Genomic DNA, 9,193 nt, shown 5'->3' with positions numbered 1-9,193 from the left:
TAAACGTAGGCCAAACGCGGTTGTCCTCAGCGAGCCGCAGTGCGCTTAGCCACTGGACTCGTGGCGGCACCTCGCGGCGGTCGCGGTGTAGCCGACCGCAGCGACCAATAGCAGCCGTGTATTGAAGTGTGCTTTCTTACGAAATAAAGCACACAGAAAAGAGCGAGGACCATGGGGTCTTTTGAAACGAGTGCGTTTGAAAGGTGACTTCACGTTCCGCTTGCGAGCTCCACGGACCGCGTACGACAGCGGGACTTGGCTGAGATGTTCACAACAGCGTATGCTACCCGTGGACTATGTTATTTCACCAATCCCGAGGAGTGGTTCAGGGCCCGTTTAAGGCCACTGAAAAACACACAGCTGCTCACTGGTTCAGAAAAAACGTGAACAGTACCCAACGCACATTTGCCTTTGCACAGTGGCGAACTGTGAGCTGAAACCTTCACGGTAGCTCTTTCATGTTGGAGCATTTCATTTCGATGAAACATGCGCTGTGTAGCAAGTTATAAGGTCTCTTCCCATATGTGGGCAACGGCAGCGCGCTCTAGTCGAAATAATAGCAGCAGTGTGCTTTAAAATTTCAGAAGTGTTGAGTCCTCACCTATGTGCCTGCATCGCACCCACGTGCTGCGGATGCGCATAGTTGCTTGACGTTTTTTTTTTTTTTTTTTTTGCTGACGCACGGCCTTGACGCTGGGCGAATGCAATGCGTGCTATGTAGCTGCAGGTGTATTCTCTTTCCAAGAGAAACAAAAAAATGCACCCCGCAAACATAACGTCGACAATTCTTATCTCTCTTTTTCTCTCTCCCCATCGAGGAGGTTGTAGGGGGGATAGGTGCTTGTGTACGTGCGTACGGTTATATGTGTGTTTGCTTCTGCATCGTGAATCTCTTGTTGTTGTTGTTTCTTATTTTTTATTTCGTGCTGTCACTCCTTTCCCTTTCTCTCGTGAGCGGGGACAGCCAACGGGATATTTTACTCCGCGCACATTGTGGTATAGTACCTTTCCGTGCTCTTATTTCCGTCACAGGAGTGCACGATTGTGGGACATAACTGCTGCTGACACGACCGGGTGAACTGCTGATGGCGAGAGAACACACGGGAAGAGGTTGACGAAGAGGCACGGACTGACGAATGTCCACTCACCGCACTTGGTCGAAAGCAGGTGATTACCAGTTACGTGTCATTATATCGCTTCGCAGCTTCCTCCATTTCCCGATTTGTACAGGGAAACGTCGCAGTTCTATAGAGCCTCGAGACGGGGATGACGGAAAGGAGAAGGAATATTTCAATGGGCGAAGATAATCGTCCTTCAGAACGTCATCTTACGAATATGTTGAGCAAGCCAGCTTAAGAGTGCGCATTTGTAAGACAGCTTCGTCAAAATACGAAACAGGGGATTCGCCGTTTCCTTTCTACCTATGGGTCGCATTCTAAATACTTTGACCTCATCGTTGCCTTCAATGTAGTCTTCCGTACGATGCAAATTTTTGTCCGCTGCGTGTTTTTGTTCGGCTGCAACTATGCATGAACTCTATCTAACGCATTACGGACTTGATCAACTTCATTCCATTTTGAAACAGTGTCTTATCTGCGCCTATACATAGGAATATGCGCAGCTGCGCAGTGCGATATGAGAAATCTTGGAGTTGGTGTGTCTTTATTCAGAACTAGCGAAGATTAAAATAAACGCAATAGCGTGGTCGTTAATGTGGACGTCATTTTAAAACACGAGGTGAGGAAATGACACCGCTATCTACGAGCATTTTTTTTTGTCTTCTGTTCTTCATTCCTTTTGTCTCTGTCCTCTATAAAGAGTGACCCCGAACTGTCACTATATTTACTGGCGCCAAGTTCATCACCGGAGGTAGGCAAATTCATACACGGCGGTTAGCTTCTATACTAAAAACAAATCGCAGGCGTTTTCAATTATAGCTGTACGAGAACTGTCTCGAAAACACGAACGCTCACTTTGACGAGCATTACAAAGGCGAAAGGAACTTGGCCCTAGTTCAGTAGCGACGGCAAGGATTCGAACTTTGGAAATAATTCATTTTAAGTAAAAAAAAAAAAAAACACTGCTGGTGTTGGGCGCGAGCGCGTAATCCGGCGGCACTTTTCGTAATTCGCGAACTAGGAGTAAGCCGGCTAAATTTACTAAAGAATTAAATTCCGAGGTTATAAGTGCCAAAACAACGATATGATGATGAGGTGCACGCTGTAGTGGGGGACTCCGGATTAATTTAGACCACCCGGGCTTGTTTACCGTATACCCAATGCATGGTACACAGGCGTTCTTGCATTTCGCCATCAAGCGCTAACGAAAAAGTTGTTTACGCCGGATGGGATGCTTGAGGATGGAATGCCAGCTTTGCCATTGGACGTGACGCTGTGATTAAAAGAAATTGAAAAGCTTAATAAATATTCTTCTCTAATTACCCAGGTATTTAGTGCAAGCTGGCGAAAGAGGACTGAGGACCTAACACAGAAGGTCTAATAACCGTGTAATATTGCACCATTTTCTTTTTTGAACAGCTTGGCTAAGCTAAGCGTTGACACCCTGCACGTCATTATTAATATCCGCTGAGATACTGACCGAACAGTCCTACAGCAGCCAGGCGCAGCGTCCGCTACGCCAAACCTGAGACGATATACAAAGAAAGGTCTGTTTTTGCGAGCTTTTCGAAACGCATTCAGTTGTATTTACAAACTTTTCATTTTACCCGGAGGCTGCGCTACTTTGCTTGCATGTAGGCTTTCTATGTGGGTGGAGATATTACTATTGGTCTTCATTAAATGCATCTTTCCGAGATGCATTTGCGCTGTCTCCTTGCGGACATGCGATATTCGGCCGGCCCTTATACAAGACCTGGTTCCACATTTAGGCTAGTTCATCACCACATATGTAAGCCAAATCGCTCAGTGATGCACAGAATTCTATGTGGAGCGATGTACATGAAAAGAATACATAGAAACAGTTCAACTATACAACTGACAGATGGCGCGTTGAAATATTGTAGTACTGGAGGTATAGTAAAAGTGTGATGTTGTGAGATTACAAAGCACATTTTATCTAAGTTGCACTGTTCACTTCAATAAATTTTATAAGTCTAGCCACTTGTAGGACAATGATAATTTTAGGCCAATCCATGATGTTTGACATGTCATGCATAACAACTCTGTGCCTTATCCCAACTTTGTCCGTGTGTTATTAACGTACAACCGATGTTCACGATAAGTGCGATAAGTTGTTATCAAGTTTCAAGAATAGAAATCATAAAAAAAGGATAAGAACTGAAAGCTGGACGAGTTGGTCAATCATGGTAAAAATGGCGCGAAGAAAGATTGAAGTACGCAGGTATTTCACAAACAAGCGCTGCCTCGCAACTCTGCATATTAGAAATGATAGCGGGCTATCATCGGAAATGTTTTTGGAAATTTGGATTCACCAATTCTGCCCAGTTATTCTAATTCCACTTTTATTGGATGGGAAGGAGCAATGTTTGCGCAGAATTCTTGTTTGTGTATTGGCTCTATGGTATCGCCAGTCCGCAGCGATATTTTTCTGGCTCGAGCGAACCGAAGCATCTACCGTGCTTTGGCTAGTTTAGTAAGAAAGGTTTTCAGATTTGTTGATGATTACTTGGTAATGTTTGACTCGGCTGAACGTGGCTGAAGTGTTGTTAACGTCCTCAAAGAGTTCCGCGAATGTGCAAAGGGCCTCAAATTCACTCACGACGTTGCCGAACAAAATGAATTACAATTTCTGGTTTTGACATTTAGATTACGATCAGAACAGACTTGCTGGATGTATAGCCCTAGAAAAGCCTGTTCTTCACTATAACTCTCCTCATTCGAAAATTGTAATAAGCGGAATGGCTGTCTCTTGCCTTAGGGTGGCCTTGTTCAAATCGTGTCAGGACACAATGAACGAAAGCTTTTCGAATCAAGCAACCAGATTGGAATTGGCGGGTTTGCCGGAGCACATTATTTGTAGAGCGGCGGAGAAAATTGTGTAAATAGTCAAGGGTATGAAACCAAAAGGGTCAGGAAAGAGCAGAGAATGCACAGAGCAAAAGCGCGTCGCAGTCTTGCCTTACGCCCATTGATGTTCTCATGTACTAAAGAACATAGCTAGATTTGGTGTTGATGTTGTTTTCAACGCACATAACAAGCTGCTACAACTCTATCAGGTTGTGGCAAAAAAGAGTGAGAAGATAGGAAGTAAATGTGTCTGTGCTTTGAAAGAAAATTCAATGTTCGTTCCGTGTAAAACAGGTGTGGTGTACTTGCTACCTCTAACTTGAGGCCAATTTACATAGGGCAAATTGGCTGGCGTGTTTATACACGCTTTTAAGAGCACCTTCAATCACTACGGAAAGACAGCCATTCACACTGAGCCGACCACTGAAAACGCTGTCATTGTGATCCTGTTTTCTAAGCGGCAGCGGTTCTGTTTGTAAACTCGCTGACAAAGGATACACCTTTTCGAATAACATGTGACCTTTTGATTTCGTAGCTGTGAATGCTTCGCCCATGCTGTTTGCAGTTAGCGGTAGTATATATGTATAATCTTTTCCTGAAATAAACACTGAGTTCTGAGTCAGCGCTTGATTTTATTGCGATAGCAATTATATGGACACTTCTACCGGGTTTCTGCCGTCGCCGTCGCCGTCGTCGTCGCCGTCGCCGTGAGGTTCCCTATAGATAAAATCTTCGCCGCGCGCCATATGCCCGAGCGGTAGCGTGCGGGGACGCGCGCTATCACGGAGAGCGAACGCACTCAATCACCCACGCGCAAGCAAGGAAGCGGGAAGCCAGCGCCGGAGGGAGCGCGGGGGGGGGGGGGGGGGGGGCGCACTTCTACGCTCCCAACAACCGCGCTCGTCGCTCGTCCGCACCGTCTCTTATCTCCACACGGCTCTGACCTTTATGCGCCGTGCATTCGCCGCTCAGTTTCCGTTGAAGCGATAGACTGCACGTACCTTCGCCCGCTGCGGCGTATGGGCTCGCTACCAGCGTTTTGACAGTCGTTGTCTGCAGTCATTGAGTGTGATCTATTCATGTTTGCATGTGCGCGCTCACACCACGCTTGTTCATTCAGTTAGTAATAGTCGGGCCACATTTTCCAACGCACGCTACACATGCAATGCTGCCCGGATCGGCAGTGCAGCACTACAGGTGTGTCCCTTCGCACGCGCTGCCCACGGGAAGCGCTTCTCATAAACACCACTGTTTCATACGCGCCTTCTCGGGGTCATCGAGTCTCTCTTCAAGTCGGTCTACTTACGCCGCAACACACCTGCTTACTTAATCAGCTCATGTTTACTACAATTCATATTGCTACCAAAGCCGCTCACCTTACTTCGTATGACATTGCTGTGTTGCTATCGCGTTCATTGCTTCGCCCTTAGGGCGAAACTGTGACATTTTTTAACCACCTGTGTCCTCCATCCTTTGTGCGCACTAGTTTTACCGTAACTAGAAAAAAGGAATTAAAATTGGGCTTGTTACGTGCCGAAACGACGATGTGATTATGAGGCACACCGTAAAATGGTGGCTCCGGGCTCATTGTGATCATCTGGGTTTATTCAACGGCCACCCAATGCACGGTACACGAACGTTATTGAATTCTGCCTCTATGAGAATATGACTGCCTCAGCAGCACGACGCCATAGCCACTGGGATATACCGCGGTGGGTCGAACAGAAACCTAGCTACCAGTGCCGTCTGTTGTGTGTTCTTCTCTGCCGTCCATGTGCTTTTTTTGCGCAATAATACCTTAGTAATGGACTACCAACTGGCCCAGAATGCCGCTCTCATTATGTTGTAAGATGAATGCTTGTTTCGTGCCCTAAAGTTGCTCATTTGGATTTGAAGGAGGATGCAGTAACAAAGTCCAGAATAATCTTGTCCATCTGAAATTCCTTCAACGTGTACACGAACCTGTGCGTACGAGCGCTTTGGCAAATTCGCACCGTTAATCAGAACACGGCCGCGAGTTTCAACCCTCGATGTCTTGCCCGGAGACAGAACGCCGCCGCTACTAAGCGAACGCATCGCTACGCAGCCACTAAGCCACGTGCATGCTTGGTTGCACGATGTCGGCAAGGTATTCGATGCTCGGCCGCGGGAGCGTCGGCCGGGCCGTCCGTATGCATAAGCAAGCCTCACGAGTTACGCACGTGCGTGGATAAGAGCAGCTGGACCAGATGCGAGAAAGAGCGGTGCTCCACGTCTCTCCGGGCCCCTCAATAACTGTATACGCGCATACCTTGCGAGTGCTTTCCGACTATCCCGGCGGTTAACGCGTCAAGACCGGCATTTGCGTTGCGCCACAAATTTTTGACACTTGCGCACCTGTTACGCGCCTGTCAAAACATCCTCGCGTGTTCCCTCGTCTGCCATCGAGGTCCCCGAAACAAACACGCGCTGTCGAATGACATCATGCTGCTCCTGATAAACATCACATTGTGCTACTTCGCTTCGTTCGCACGAGGAAAAACATATACAAATGTAAAGCTTTGAACACAGTGGCGTCCCTATAGGCACTGGTTATGGGCGATACAATGTGGGCTCGCTATTCCTTCAGAATAGTATTTCTGCTCACCGCCAAAACTCGACCTGATCTTTTTCGATTTGCACGTACCTGACGTGGACGTAGCAAACCAGATGGTAATTGCGGCCGCCTATTAAATGGCTCCCAAATGTTCGTGGAGTACGTTAAAAAAAAGAAGACCTCATTTCGCAAACTTTCAGATACACCAATGTATTCACCTTCAAAATACTTCACATTAGGCGCATTGTACTGGTTCTACATCTTCTGTTGCTGGAAGCATCCTTGGATGTCCTCTTCTGTTGAAAGCGCGTCGGCAGCGATATCGTTTCCGTTTGAATTGTCGTCACATCCCCAAAATGGCGCCCCCGGAGCAACACTTTGCACAAGGACCGAAAACAAAAAAAAGTAGAGCCAACTGGCTGTCGACACTAAAGAAAATAATATTATGTTCATTATGTTCTTTATTTACTCATTTTGTATCTTGACCATGGATATCGTATTTCACGCGCAAATACGGCGACCTTGTCTCATTTAGCGTCAACACTTGGCCGTCCTTTTCATTTTTTTTTCAGCGTTTGACACTCTGAAATGCGCCCCTCGCCTCAATTTTGTTTTGTTGTTGTTGTTGTTCTTTCGCGTCACCATGAGGCATACGCATGGCCTCTTAGCGCCGAGCGTTTACGGCGTCTTCAAAACACACGCCCGAAGACTCGCGCGGCCGGTTGCTGTCCGCAACAAATCAACAGGTCGAAATAGGAAAGATGGTTGGACTTGTGTGGAGCCAACCGGAAAACGCCAGAAGATGGCAATAGTGGACCTTTCTTGTACACGTGGTTTTGTGCACTCCTTACGCGCCCAGTTCCAGTTTACTAGCGAAAAAATTGCGATACTTTCTCGTGCTGCAGGGTTTAGCAGAACAACTTTTCGCGCAATTTGACAACCCATATGAGATTATCTCTTCAGAAGCTACTTACTTTGTCAGTAGGCATGTAAGTGCGCCATTTAAAGTGATTAATTATTTATTTAACTAATTACCTCGATAATTGCATCACATAACCTATTTTCGGACGTACGTCGTTCCAGATAATCCGTTTTTGTAAAAAAATATCATTTTTATCTTGAGCGCTGTATTTTCAGGAAATTTGGGGATCTTCGCAGAAGGACCCGGTATATATATACGAGGTGTTTTATTCTATCGTTGGGAGAATTTTCGGAAATCCCCAGTGAGACGTAGCACAATTTTACTTGTTGAGCTAGATTACTCCCAGAGGTGGAAAATGTTTTCACGAAAAATATGAATGAATAATTCACTAGCAAACAAGTTTTCGTTAATTAACTTCCTAAATAATTACTTTATTCCGCCACATATTGCAGTTTACAAATCGTAGCCGGTGACTTCTAGAGTCATATTCAATTAGAATGAATTTTGAAGATGACACAAAATTCCAGGTATTCGTTCGCAAAGTTTGCGACGAAATCCATTTGTGCGCCAGTAATTTTTGATCTTCAATGCGGAAAAGGGAATTTTGTTATAAAAGTAAATGAAACAATACTGAATTTTCTACCAGAGGTTTGGCTGCGCCTATGGGAAAATTTATGGTAGTTTCAGAATTAGTTTTTTGCAGATGGGCCATGTGAAATTACTCACTTCAATTCGTGTATTGCAATATGTGCATCAAAGCACTTAATTAAATAGTTGATTAGTGAAAGTTATGTATTACTCAATTATGAACATTGATTTTCAGTGCAAACGATGTCAGCCTTTCCGGCCCAATAAGTACTTTTCTGCTATATGCCAGAGTCGATTAAAAAAAATTCGGTTAACGTTAAAATAAAACACCCAGTGTATACAGGGTGCTCCAACTATCATGCACCAAGATTTTAAAATGTGAAAATGCCACGTAGCTGGACATAACCAAGGCAATGTTGTTTGCCGTCGCTTGGAGATACTTAGATTTTTTTTTGCATTCCGCCTAATTACATATTTAGTCCTAATGAATGAATAAACTTTTTTAAATATTATAATTAGATGAAAAGTGTCAGTGGTAAAATTGTAGAGCAACATGAAAAACTCCTGACACAGCTTTGTGGTGCTCAATACGCGCTACATAAATGTGTTTTGCCGAACGTGACATAAGCCCGCGAATACACGCAAAGTGCCTCGAGCGGCCAGTCATGCGCGGCCTTCTTCATGTCCAAGTACGTGGCATTTGCACATTTTTAAATCTTGGTGCCTAATAGTTGGACACCCTCTATATCTGAGCCCTGACCTGCATGTCGTTTTGTACATGAATTCGTTCCTCTCACTACTACATTTGGGTGACAAGTGTTTAAATGAGCGCCAATATCTGTGCAAAAGCTTTTCTGTATTACTGGTTGTTTTTTCCCCCCTACGTAATGCCTTTATGGCGATGTAGGTACTCTGTAAATAAATAAAATACAAATAGCACAGATTTCACTGGCTCTTAACGTGCGTAGGCTATACTAGAGCGGGAAATTTTGCCAAGCTGGCGCGCTGGAATAATCGTGTTTTAGCTATTGAACACTTTTCTTTTTATAATTTTCTCACTCTATGGAAGCAGCACTGCATAAGAAATTAAGAAGCAGATAGTGAACAGATTATTTTAAGTTA

General features: G+C 45.0%; 1 protein-coding gene across 1 annotated transcript in view; it reads left to right on the top strand.

Moving 5' to 3' along the window:
- Positions 1–1,035: 1,035 nt before the first annotated feature.
- Positions 1,036–9,193, top strand: part of LOC119445998 (uncharacterized) — a 33,648-nt gene continuing 25,490 nt past the window's right edge. The window contains exon 1 of the mRNA XM_037710300.2: positions 1,036–1,167. The gene's annotated coding sequence lies outside the window, so the exon portion shown is untranslated. The remainder of the gene's footprint in view (positions 1,168–9,193) is intronic.

The sequence above is a fragment of the Dermacentor silvarum genome, chromosome 3 (genome assembly GCF_013339745.2).
Source record: "Dermacentor silvarum isolate Dsil-2018 chromosome 3, BIME_Dsil_1.4, whole genome shotgun sequence".
NCBI classification, from domain to species: domain Eukaryota; kingdom Metazoa; phylum Arthropoda; class Arachnida; order Ixodida; family Ixodidae; genus Dermacentor; species Dermacentor silvarum.
This window is presented reverse-complemented; position numbering and strand designations above follow the sequence as displayed.